The following is a 15,137-nucleotide window of genomic DNA, read 5'->3' as shown; positions in this document are numbered from 1 at the left end:
TACGGCAGGTGCATGTCTACCAGAGCTCCTCCTACGAGCAGCACCAGCCACATGCCTGTGTGGCACATCACCAGTCATTACACTGGCAACATGGTGTGTACCCGCACCTTCTCTAGCCACCACACAGTCCTGCTCAGTGCCAACAGACGATGACTGTCCTTCCTCTATGGCCAACGGTGATGTGGTATGTGTCGGCATCTGAACCGTGTGCAGAGATGAAGGGGACATAGGTGGGATGTTAACCAATGGCACAGCTTCTGCCCGTGACGACCCTGCCTGTGCCTCATGCATATGGTCATCACCGCTAGTATCTGTGGGGACACTAGCATCAGATGGACCGCAGGAGGGGAATGCACCTACAGCACCTGTGGATACAAAGACATACTGTAAGATACATCACACACACGCAGACACACATGCAGACACACACACGCAGACACACACACAGACACACACACACACACACACACACACACACACACACACACACACATGCGGAGACACACACACACTGACACACACACGCAGACACACACACACATGCAGACACATCATGCATGTGATATTGCAGGTGGCATGCAGCATTCCCACACCACAGCTCAGTGAATGCAGGCCAGACATTAATAGTGGTAGTATGCATACTGTCCTGGGGTGCACACTACATCAAGCAGGTGTCATTTCAGTAGGCTTGCAGTACACACATTCATAGTAGTTTGCATGCATCACCGTGATACACCGTGTGGCCACAGGCGGTTAACACTACACATGGCTGGCATCACTTTGTCATGTACACCGCAAAAATGTGTGATAACATCTGGACATGTGACAATGGTGTCCCACCACATGCACCACATCAAACTGGATGTCACAGTGCAGTGTTATGTGTACAGGCTACAGATAGAATGCATGTTTAACAAGGATGTCTGTGCAGGTGTGGTTGGTGTGAGCTGTGTACATAGCAGTACAGTGGGGAGTACGGGCACTGTGCCACTGCATGGCAGCAAGACACAGGTATGTTTCTGTGCGATGCGTAACATGGACGCATTGCATTGCCATGTCCGCAACACAGTCATGCTGTTCCACAGCACGTATATGGTAGACATTGGTGGCACCTCCAGTGGCTGCAGACAGGCATTTCGTTTGTCTGGTGTACCACATCAGATGTACAGGGGGTCCACTACAGCTATGATCGCACTATGTGTGGACAGGGTGCAAAGATGACTACCCACTGCAGATGTACTGTGTGGCAACATGCCTGTGGGTATCACCCATGGCCATGTTTGACTGGGTCATGGACAATTGTGTGTGATGGGCATCGTGTACACATCTCTGTGGTGGCCCATGTGACATACACCCATACTAGTCTGAGGTGTCACATTCCGAAGGCTATGCAGACATTGTGGATGTCTGCTATGTCATCGTAGGTCATGTCATGGTGTGACAATGTTGCAGACAGAACACCACGTGCATGGGACATGTCATGTGCCATGTCACAACGTGTGCACACAATGCAGGGGCATAGGTCACATTGGTAACACCTGTGTGCTGGCCAGATCACAGCTCACTATGTGGTACTGTGTGCTTACCGCAAAGGCATTCCGATGCATACTACACATGCAGCCATTGTAGAACACCTCCACCATTGTATGCATAGCTGACTGCACATATCACACCGATGGGTTATGTGGTGTCATGCCGGTGTATACTAACGGTTGTATCTACTGTACATGGGTGGCATGTGTGTCGGGTGGTGCAACCTGTATACCGTGACTGGAGCAGACCCAGGTGTGCATGTCATACCTGGACACATGGGGAATACCTATACAGTGTAACATGCCTATTACTAGCAACAGTCTCACCTGCGATGGACCCATGTCTGTGCAACACACCAGAGGTACCTGTATAGGGGCGACACAACAGTATACACATTATCCATTACTGTAGCCACATTAAGCACTGTGCATGTCACATCATGTACCTGTGTGGTAGAATGTGTTATGCACATGTCTGCAAACATAACGTAGCATACTGTAGTATGCAGCTTGTGTGGCCATATACCTGGCATGTGTTGGTACATTATGTGGTGTACTATGACACCCACACCTACGTCAGTTATCATACACACATGCAAGACTGACTTACCAGGCAGCTCCAGGCTCGTTGGTTGGGAGACACCCACCTCCATGATGGCAGTGAGTGTTTCTGCATGTTGTTCCCTGGGTGTCCCCAGACTGGCCAGGAGCTCCTCCGTGTGTGTGAGTGGGGGCTGGGTTGGTGGCCCACCACCTGTCCCACCTTGTTGTCTGGCGATTGCGGCGGCACGCTGTTTCGCGTGCCGAATTAGGTCTGTGCAGTGTCGGCAGATCTGCTGGTAGGTGCGGTTGTTGCCACCAACGTTGTTCACCCTCCTGCGCATATCCTGCCACAAGTCGTCCCGTTGCTGTGCTTGTTGTGGCACATGGCTGAATAGTATATCGTAGTTGTTGTGGAGCAACGGGATAATCACGTCATCCTCCTGGCGGCTGAAGGCTGGCAGCCGGGAACGTGGCATTATCTGAAAGACATAATGATGGTGACAGGTCACATTTACACTGATGTATTGGCATACTGCTGGACATACATTGCTATGACATGTACAACATCTGCACAGTAATCTCTGCGATGCATCATGGCAGTGACACAGCTGACGTGTTGCCATCACACCATTAAGCAATGGGTTTCATATCATATCTGTGTGTCAACTCATCACACTGTACACACACCATGTTGATGGTAGCCTGCTGTGGAAACATGTACCTGCCTGCGCCTGTGTTCATATCAGTTGGCACGTGTCCCAATGTGACAACAGTTGTACTGTTCACCTGGATGCTGTGTATATGTCAGTAGGCATCACGTACGCGGCCATTATGAATGTCAGCGGTGGCACTGCACACATACACATGGACACCTGTACATGCATGTGTTGTGCCATGTACATCTACACAGCACTGTACGGGTGTTGGCCAACCTGCCACGGCTCACCTGTATTGCACATGTGATACACATGGGACAATGTGTAACCATGTGACATTTGCAGGAAAGGTCATGCATAGCATGTGCGCATGCACGTTGTCCACACAAACACACAGCACCTGTGACACCACAGGGTGCATCACTGCCACATTACTGGTGTGGACGGTTGATAGTGCAAGTGCCATTTGTCCATCGCACCATGTAGGACTGTGATAGCACATGCAGCCTTGCTGAGCAGGGCTGCATGGTATGGCAGGGTATGTCACATACATGGCACTGGGATGTGACCCACCTGGGGGGTACTGATATTGGCAGGGTGGCTGTCATTCCATATGTCATTGCTTATGTGTATATGGACATTACACATGTCTATCAACATGGTGTGGACACTGGCCTTCTGCAAGGTAGGCTGCACGCTGCTTGGTGGGGGTGTGCATGGTGCATGCAGTTATCGCACATCCATGCATACACATTACCCCTGACAGGTGCTATGTGCTGCGATATTGTTCAACACAGTGCTGTATGTGCCCACACACTGCTATCCCATGCACATGGATGTTTGCCTGGCCTGATATGGGTACCACATATGTCTACATCCAGTGCCTGCTGCCACCCCCATGTCAGCTGGTGCACCGCACAGCACCATCCCTCCCACGGGGAGCGTGGTGTTGGGCACAGCATGGGTATCCGTGTATGGGGACAGGGATGTTCACATAGCAGGGGCACTGATGGTATTGTCGATCGGACCATACACGTATGACGCACACCTCACACACACAGCCCATTCCGTATGTTGTTCGCAACACTATACTGCTAGGCCGGGGACATTCCCAGACATACATACACAGATGCGTGCACATCTGTCTCTGGCATGGGCTAAAATAATGGTGGGGTTCGACACATAACATGTTTGAGTGTGGCTGGTGTAGACCTTCTGTGCACATGTCTACACAGTAAGCCTGTTCTACAGTAGGCAGTGGTGATGTGCTGTACACATGTCTATTCTGCACATTGTGTTGGTGTCTGTCTGTCCACGGGCCAGTGGAGGGACACACAGGGGTATTAGTGAACATATATGCATGCCACCCTGTACTGCTGTACTGCTAGCTTCTCGGGTGCTACTGTGTCATGGACATGCACACCTTACCCGAACGGGTGGTAGTGGGTTGCCACCTGTACCCATCTCCTCTTGTGGGTTGCTATGATCCAACACCCTCTTTGTATTGTATGTTCAGGCTATGCACCTGTGTGGGGCATGTGGGCATGAAATGCACTACTGCGTACCTTTACACCCATTGCAGACCATGTCACACAGGTACACTGGCAGCCATACACTTCACAGCTTAATGACGGTACTACACGTGTTGTACACACATAACACATATCCTGTGGGACATGGTCATATGTACAGGCATGTACAACAGTCACGTACCACTGCTACCCCTACATGACGGATATGTAGTACATGTGTCGGTACAGCAACTGTCACATGTAGTCGTGCAATGCCCCCTTACCTACATGGCGTGGTACTGCCTGTGGGGGATATGCGTCTGCATCCATGCTATGGCCATAGCTGACAGTTGTACATCGATATGTGCAACATACCTCCTTTGGTGTTCTCTTGGGTGCATGTCCAACATGGCTCCACATTGTTTGTGTCTGTCACACAGTCATTGTTATACATGGTTTACATGCCAGCCATGGCGTACTGTGTGTGATTCCATGTACCTCATTGGGATACCGGCATTATACATTATGACGGCGTATTCCAGCCATCACATAGCCTTCCTAGATGACACTGTTAGCCAGCCAGTAGGAGGTGTTCCGCCATCTGCACATAGGTCACACAGTACGAGGGCGGCTGACACCCGTTCTGGGGACAGGGTTCTGACAGCTGTGGATGGGTGTGATGCCGTCGACAACCATGACTGCGCCTGATGGTCACATCTGTATGGGTAACATTTACAACACACACCTACCTTCACGTAGCAACACATCATCCACAATAATGGACATTCCTGCCAGAACAATGTGTGCAGTATGTCTGTATGACCACTGCAGGCACCACTGGTGGCCCCCAGCATGGCAGCCAACAGCACCAGTGTATATCCCATGGAACCATGGGTTACACCATTCACAACACACCTGTCTCAGATAACCCTGTTGTGGATCACAGTGCAGTTCCACACATCATGTTACACTAGGCATCATGCACTGATATGTTGCGGACGTGTGAACGGCTCTGCAACTCAACATATGCACACATGACACATCACCTGGTACAACATGTCTGTCATACCACATGTTATTGTGACCGCCCTGTGATGGCATTATACAGGCTACGTGTACTGGGACATGTGATGGCTCACCGGTATATTCACCCTCTGGGTGTGTGTCTAGCCAAGTGTATGGTAGGCGGTGGTCTGAACACGGGGAAACTGTACATTGACCTACTCTGTCACTGCAACTGTTGACTATGCTCATACTGTACATATACAGGCATGCGGTATCAGACCACTATGACAGTCCTGGTCGACCACACTGCTGTTGCACACATGACCTGCGGACATCTGCCTGGGGTGTGGAGCACACATGTACATCTTCACATGCTATACTGCCTCTGTGGTGGTGTCACATGACTGCCTACAGCAGGGCTGTCACAGGCAGGCACGGCATGCGGTCATGTGGGACAATGCTTGCACCTTTCACTGTGCTGCACACAAGCAAGGCACACACACTAGTGCACGACTCACATTTATCTGCAGTGCCTGGGACCTGCCTCCATGCTCTGCACAGCACACCTGCAAGTACAGATTGTACATGGATCATACCTCACAAGCACATACCTGGACTGCAACACACACAGGTGAGGAGATCCCACATCACACAATGTTTTGCACACATACTGGATATTTGCCGAACACAATGCATCGTAGGTGTTCCTTGTTCAGATACCCATGTTTGTGACCGCTACACACATTGTAACACGCAACAGAGCTTACACTGTACACCACAGGTTACATGCTGTCTGTGTTGTCATACTGTACATTGGGCCTCGGACAGCTGCTACTGCCATGTGCTGACAGCAACCCACACTTCCCTAGAGTGAACACCCATGTACCCACACATGCTTGGGCATGCACTCCACCTAGCTGGGTGACACATTACACAACACATACCATACCTACACTACCCTCAGCATGCACAATACCTCCATGTGTCTGGTGTGTTAAACCTGGGGTTATCCCCCCTTTGGTAGATGAACATATATGCTTCACGGCCATGCTAGCCACACCCTGGACACACACCCATCGCAGCATACATGGTACATGTGTTCTACAGCCGGTACTACTGCCATGGGATGACAGGGGGTGTTAATGGCATGGCACCCCGGCAGATGGACAGTCTACATGACTATGCTGACACATATCACAGTACACTTCCATAGCATGTACGCAGTGGTAGGGGCCATGCTATTCCACACAGAGACATGGCGGTACTGGCCTTTTCACAGACGCCACGGTGGTGGTCATGTTCCATGCACATCTGCTGTATGGGCACATGTGCAGGGTGTTGCACGGTGGGTATATTCACATGTGTGGGGTGCATCACTTGACAGCCATGGTGAGTCATCGTGGTCCATCACATGCTCCAAGGCTAGCTACCTACACATGACTGCCGCACATTGCAGTGTGGGTCCTCAGGCAGTGTGGTGGTATGTCTGTGTTGTTTGGCTACATCCACATTTGATGTCACGTACAACAGTCACCCAGGCATTGCTGACTGAGATAATGTTGGCAACATGCCAGGCAATGGTGTACCTACCAACAATACACACTCTCACTCACTACAGGGTTGCAATCCATACATTGACATAGTAATGACCCTGTGGACACATACATGGTACTGCCATGCACACGTTATGTCCTAAGACACTGTCCCGATGTCACCTTCCAAGCTCCCTAGCTGTTATGTCCCGCCAACCTGTTTGGTATGTGTCTCCACACCAGCCCACTGACTTCACTGCTAGCCTGTTGTTGGACATTGTGTACCTTGACCGTCACACTGCCACATCTATCGCACTACACATGGGTGGCACTGCATTGCACGTGTGGGACTGCATTCGTACACCCATGACTGGGTCATTCTGTATGGCACTGGGGCACATCCTCACAAACGTGCTTCACACACTCATTGATGACCTCCATGCCTTTACTGGCACCCTTGTTGGGCTTCTGTATGCCACAGCATGCCACATACACATGCTGGCCACCTGTCATACCATTGCATGGGTGTTTGGTGTAGTACAGAGGGCAACAGATCAGACATTGTCCTCAGATTGGCCTTCAGCACCATTCCACATTCTGGTATTGGCAATGTACACATCCACCGTCACATCATACCTTGTGTCTCAGGATGTTAGGCTGTATGACTCCTGGGCAGGACACACAGTGGTGCCAGCATATCATGCTACCTACTACATGTCAGGTACATGTGGCATTACACAGTCCTCAGTCATGGGGCCCCTCATGTTCACTATTTGCTTACATACACAACATGCTGTCACAGAGTACTGTGCATGCCTAGATATCCCACATCTACATACCTGGCACCATTGTAGCTCCACCAGCTCATACAGATAACAACTGTACGGGTGTCAGTGTGGCAGATACATCATGTGGGTGTCATGGCATCAGGATGCATGACACATGGTGCATGCACATCACCTTTGCATGGCAACATTCATCCACTGAGTATCACATGGATACTGTCCCCGTACATGCATATCAAATTGTACATGGTTGCTGTACACACACATGCCCCACATGGTGCTGTGGTTGCCATATTCCACTGTGGCATTGGTACACATCTGCAGGGCCATACCTATCTGTACTGTGTATGTTGCTGGTACATAGGTAGCCATTGTACCTGTGGCATACACACATCTACACACGGGCAGGGTTACAATACCACATTTGTGGTGTACCTTCCACGACGGCTACAACTTTACATGGCACAGCATTATCATGCCATGATGTGTACCAGGCTCAGACAGTTTACATATGCGGCTGACTGATGGGTAACACATCTGTACACATCTGCATACCACATACACAGGGGTGTCTTCTGCTCTGACATGGACCAGGTCCTCCACATTACTGATGCATGTAGTACTCATACATGGCAATTGCAGTGGGCAGTGTGAACGCACCAGTCATGGATATGTGCACACATGCCACATTGCATGGGCTGGGCTTCTGTGTTACTTACGCAGACACAACACACACCGTGCTGAGGAACATAGGTCCTGTGCACATCCCACAAGGACACACAGTGGCACTGTTCATGTGATAGCTCCCTTGCTATTTGAGTGACACGTAGTCATGGTACCACCACAGCAGCAGTACTGTGTAGACATGCAGTTGACACCCACCTCTTCTGTTCACTGGACACTACCATGGGGAGGTGACACTACTGTGTCCACTGCACATGTGTTTACACATGGACCTGCCGGACTTCATTGTCGCCCACATTGCACCTGCTACAGATCGTTTATCCATGGTTACTTGGTGTTCCTTCCATTTCGGATGGCTATTATGCTACTACTCTGTCCCATATGTACAGGCCATACATATCCTGTTATTGTACATACCAATAGGCCATAACTCCATTATGCATGATATGCCTGTGGTACTGTGTATGATGTCTGTCATATCCACCATGACAGCTTTACATTACACATAGTTGACATAGTATCCCCTACTGCAAGGCATACGTGCACGTCGTGCGCACATTACGTATGACATCGACGGTATATGCCCATACACATGTGTGCTGTGACAGTATACATACATGTCCTATCCCCTGCTATGGCACTTCCTTGTTGGACATCCACTGCCAGCATCGGCGTGTGGTGTGGCATTGTTCTGTGTTCTGCCCCCCTGTGGCAGCCCTTGTGTTATCCCAGCTGTGTACATGATGTCCCACTGCTGTGCACACGGTGTCCACAGTCATTGGTATGCTCAGCAGGATAGCACTACATAACCACCTTTCACCACTCTCTGCATTATGTACAAGTATCCTTACTTACAAACACCGTTCACATACAGTGCAGCTTCATCATACACATCATGCGTTACACACCCGTACATATCGTGGGTTCTACATACCTTTATGTGTTTCCTTCCGTTTTCGTTATGTGTCTCGCTATTGCGTTTTCTCACTATATCCATTTGTAGGTTGTAGTTCGGTATGAGCATACGGTTTGAATATCCCGGGAGTCATCCTTATATCCGTCGTTACCTGCAACATGTGGGTTCATCACACCAATGGCTGTTCCTCAGTGTGTACTTGTGCACATATCACCTGTGCATCTACTCCATTCGTACATTACGCATCGTAACTAGGGCATGGTTGCATTCCTCACCTGGGCATTGGTTATTTGCCCTACCTTCATGGAGATGGTCTGTATTGTGTTATGTTATGTGTAACTGCAGCCACTATGTGTGGCGTCAGGTACATTTTGCACTGGTGTTAGCCGTGGATTGTGTGTGTTGGGCATGGTATTCTGTTCAACATGTGGGTGTCCCTGTCCTGACGGCGTATGTTGATGGCGTCTTGCATTCGGATGTGTAACATAGCTGTTGTATTCCTTTAAACAATGGATGCAAGTATGCATCCGCTGTTGATAGTGTTTCCCATGCGAGATGTTGCGGTTATGCAGCTGTCATTGACAGCCTGTATGTTTGTGCTGCTATTACGGCTTGTATCCCTTTGATATGTGCGATGGGGAATATCGGAGGTTGTAGGTGACGGATACGGGTTGTGGGCCTTACATCTCTACATACACGGTATGCTTGTCTGTGTGCTCCATCCCTGCCTGGGAAGTTGGCAGTTACTTGTCTGTTGTTCTGGGAGTGTAGGTAGTGTTGTTGTCATGTGGTGTTGGTATCGCCTGCTTGTGTGCTTCCTGCATGTATTCCTCCGTCACATCGGTGGTATATCTGCGGTTGTTTGTACGTGACGACTATCCATTGTCATTCTGTCCCGGATATTTACAGTCATTGTGGTCCTGTACTTTGGACGGCCTATTTGCTAGTGGTTGCCACCTCTTCAGGTGGCGATTGCTTGTTTGACACTTGTAGAACACACAGCGGTGTTTACGGGCTGATACGTGGCCACGATCAGTACCGGGGTAGCATATGTGTATTTCCGCGGTACATAGCTATTGCTGTGTGACTTTGCCCACGTATCGTTTTGCAATTAGCATATCGGTGTCATACATATGGTCAGGATTTCTACATACGTCCTTTCCATTTCATGTTGGCTATATTCCTGTGGTACATTCTGGGACATTTTCACTTTGCATCGTTATACGACGCCACACGCCTAGCCAGGGAGGGGCTCTCAGTACTACTTTGGGAGTACTGGTGTACATACGCCTGTGGTTCCTATACTGTATGCCTACACATGTTGTTCCACTCCACCTGTCACATGGCACCAACATACACATTTTACAGTGGCACACACATTACACTCGCACAGCGGAACACACAGCACCGTTACCGCACACGTGCACATACTGCGGCAGTCACCAGGATGGTTGCACACAGTACCTGCGTGGCCCACATCACCGGCGGCAGTGTCTACCTCCACCCTCATATCATCATAGTATTACCCGCACATGTACTGTTACTGTACTGTGGCTTGGCGATCATCCCGACTCGCGGTTATGCATTTTGATATGTTGAGCTTTCCATGGGTGGCGGTTTCCTGTTCTGTTAAACCTCCCGGATGCTCAGGTTGTAGTTCACTATGTTTACTATGTACAGATATCGCGCGTTACTTCTCTGTCACCTTGCATCCCTCTCATTCCCTGTCTTACCTGTTGTACTTTATATCAATATGTGTATATATATTTCTATGTGTGTGGTTATATCTATCTCCATATCTGTATATGCACATATGTACATGTCTATATGTATACACCTTGCAGCGAACATGGCAGCATACAGCAACGCTGTCTGCTGTAGGACCCACGTACAGTTCAGGTGTTGGCGTTCCATGCTCCGCTAGCTGTTGGGTGTGCAGTGTTTGGGTGCTGCCTATGTTGGAGTCACACATGGGGCCACCCATACGGTACACTTTATGGGTGGCGATGTTTGTGTGCCGTCAATTTCACTGTGTGTGCAGGTAGGGAGGTGTCAGTCCATGGGGCCTATGCTGTCAGAGTATGTGCTATACGTTCCCTCTTTGCCAGGGCATAGGCATATTGGGTACGCCTCCGTCTGCCTACTGGGGCTGGCACAGTGTGTTCATGGTCCTGAACCCTCTGTGCCTGTACTGGCCTTGGCAGTTGTGGTGGGCTTTGTGGCGCTTCACCATTATGTCCCTGCAGCAACTGCTTCCGCAGGATCATATTATGTAGCATGGCACATATTATGAATATGTGGGCACATGTGCCTGGACAGTACTGCAGGGCTCCACCAGATGTATCCAAGCACCAGAACCGTGATTTCAGCATCCCAAACACACGCTCTATGATTATTCTGGTTTGTGCGTGTGCCTCATTATGGCGTTCTTGCATGTGTGTGTGTGCATTTCTGATGGGAGTCATCATCCACGGCTCCAGTGCATAGCCAGCATCCCCCACAAGGTGGCCTTGTGTGATGTCCCCCCTGGCGAATACCTGATACAGCTGTGAGGCATGCCAGATATGGGAGTCGTGGTAGCTTCCAGGGCTGCCAGCAAACACATCCATGATAATGCCCTGCGCATTGCACACAACCTGGCAATTGATGGAGGGGAATCCCTTGCGGTTTATGTAGCGTCTACCCTGCTCCCCAGGTGGTGACTTGATTTGTATGTGCGTACAGTCTATCACACCCAGTACCTCCGGGTATTGTGCCACATGGTGGAAGTGGCGCATATTGCTAGCCAACTCCTCCTGAGATCTGGGGAAGTATATATGCTCATTGGCATGTGGTAACATGGCATCCAGAAACTGGTGTAGTTACCCTGGATGCTGATGCCTGTGAGATACCCATTATATCCCCAGTTGGCCTTTGAAAGGTACCTGTGGCCAGTATTCGCAAGCTTACACATACCTTTGTGTCCACTGGGATGGGCTCCCTCTGTTGTTTCTTGTTCTCAGGCGTGGCCGGCACAGCTCCGCTATTTGCTGTAGAGTGTCCCTATCCACCCTGTAATGCTCTACTATCTCCAGGTCTTGTAGCCCCTGGTAGGTTACCCTTGGTCTGAACACTCTCCTTCTCCTCTGAGGCCTACGGTAGTTGTCGGCACCCTCCTCCACAACTCCGTCTGTCTCTAACACATGCTGATGGATCACGGCCATGGCGGCACCCAACATGTACATTTTAAAAGTTCCCCGTGTGTTTACACCTAGATTGTGGCGTTTGGGAATACACAGCTGTGTGTTGTGTGCATTCACACTTTATACTGTTGTGCTGTACACCCGGTGATGTCATAGGGTGTGTCTGTGCGGCCGTATCTGTGGATTATCTTCCGTGTTTTACCTTTGGCACTGCAGCGCTGCTGCCTTTGGTGTTGCATTACTCTTGCCTGCATTGTATTAGCTTTCGACCTTACCTTACTGTTTCTGCATGTTGCGCCTACTATTTCCTGGCTTGCATCCTGCAGATCCCTGTCATGTGTAGTTTCTGGGACATGGCATATCGTGCGTTTTGTCTGCCGCCGACGTTATGCTGCCTGTCTACTTGGCTCTGCTGTATCGGTTCTTCACTCTTTGCAATCTGCTACCTACCCTACTTTCTTTGCATTCATATGCCTCCCCTATCCCGTTTTGCAGGTTTCTGCATGCAGAGTTGTCAGCTGCCGCCAATTGGCCTTCGTGGGTTGATTGGTGTTGATTGCTCATTACTACTCCAATTTCACTGCTTCCGCATTTCCTCATATTCTCAGCATCACCTTCCTGTATCCGTTATTGTTGACAGGGCGGGCGTCACATGACTGGGTTAAGGGAACATAGTCATCCTCATGCATATACATCTCTGCGCGGACTGTGTGCTCTCAGCTCAACTATTTCCCCACACGCCGGTCCTGCTGCTGTGATGTGCAATGTACAGCCCATGTTTGCTGGGCTCCAATGTACTTCCTCCTACAGTGGCACACCCCTCTGCGGTTGACATGTATTCCCTCTGAGCCACTCCTCGGTGTATTACCGCTGCGCCGTTTGGTCCAGCCTTACGCCGGCGGGGGTTTTGTGATTCAGTATCATCTGCCTCATTTGCATGGCATTGACTACTAATTCATAGTTACCGCTTGAACACTGCCACGACTCCTTGGCAACCCTTGCACCGTGGATGTGGCTTTCCATGCATACCATGGTGTATTGTGTCTTTGAAGCTGATGTGTATTGCACTGCTCTTTTATGACATTGTCATATTATTTCATTGTTTAGCACCTTCCGCGGACATGTCCTGGGGTTCTGCTGTGTGTTTCTGTGGACATACCATTTATGTCATTGTTTACGTGTTGTGCATGTTTTCTTTTGACATTCTCTGTGTCTTTCGCCATTGGCATGTGGCAACTGTGTGATACCTGACGTTGACAGCCTTCCGTTACTCCTATGTCATGTTTGGGTAAATGTAAACCGTTTTTTTTTGGTTTACATTGCCGTGCCCTTATGCTACGCCTGCGCCACTTCGTGGATCGCTATATGCCTTCATTTGCATGGTGCAACACCGCACATGGGGTGTTTAACATACCTACACCAGAGGCGGCGCAAATTCGGCGCACACCGGTAGTGCACATGGATTTGGATTGTACCTGAATCGCTCGGCGGCCATATCTGGCATTGTAACACCTACGCTATGCGTGCGCCTGGCGCAAGGTTCATGAATCCCATGGTGTATATATAGATATATAAATATATATACATATATATATATATATATATATAAATATATATATATATATATATATATATATATATATATATATATATGCATGTGTATGTAGAAATTATCTTGTCTACCTATCTCTTTGTATATATGCATAGGTATATATACACACATACCAATAATATCTACATACTTATAGTTTAACATATATCAAAAAAGGGAAAACTAATTTTACAAGAAAAATTACATTTGATTTTGGCATACAAGTTATTAAAATAGACCATTGTCATAACTTCTTATGTAAGATCCGTGTAAAGATCAGTTTGAATTCTTATTAAAAAATAAAAAAAACAGGATTCAAGCAGGTATTATTTTTTAAACTGTGTTTTTTTAAGTTAAAAGAAGAGATGAGACCTTTCTCTCTTGTCATAGTTTCATCAGATCTAAATTAGACATCAAAGTAACAAGTAAAATACTATAAGTAACATACTTTTTCTATTTTCCATATAAAAAGCCATGTGAGTTACAACAAAGGCTTTAATCCAAGGGAAGGGTCAGAAATGGATCACACATAAGGACAGGGTCATGCCAAACCAAAATACCCCCCCCACTCTCTTTATATATATATATATATATATATATATATATATATATATATATATATATATATATATATGTATACGTGCGCGCACACACACACACACACACATATACAAACACACACAAACACACACACATATATGTACATAAAAAATGCTGAATGTGTTAAGTAAATTCATATGTCTCAGTGTGTGCTCACCACAGAATTATTACTTTAAAGCACTTTCACCCATTTCTGCTAATAAAGTGAAGGGCTTCCTCAGATCTCACTGTGATAGCATGTACCAGCATGACAGCTCAAGCTATTGATCAGAAACATGATAGGAACAATTCAACATGACATCAAAGTAATCTTCAGGTTCTAAATATAAGTAATAAACTTAAATATATGCAATAAGTTGCAATGAAACTAAAAGTAAAAATGAAAAATCGAATCTATACGTCATAAATCATAAAATATTTAATCAAACAACTAGTACTAAAGATAAAAAAATGAATATTTAACTCAGGCATATACATGCGACAGACTCATGGCAATCAGTCTCCAGTGTAATGATAGGGCAGTATTTGTAATCTCAGTCTATGCCCCATAGCAGGGTTGTTATTGTGAGAAAAAAAGTCCATTCGTACAGCAGTTGCAGG

Source organism: Protopterus annectens, chromosome 10.part0 (genome assembly GCF_019279795.1).
Source record: "Protopterus annectens isolate FY-2018-M chromosome 10.part0, PAN1.0, whole genome shotgun sequence".
NCBI classification, from domain to species: Eukaryota; Metazoa; Chordata; order Ceratodontiformes; family Protopteridae; genus Protopterus; species Protopterus annectens.
The sequence above is the reverse complement of the archived record's forward strand: the minus strand, read 5'-3'. Positions refer to the sequence as shown.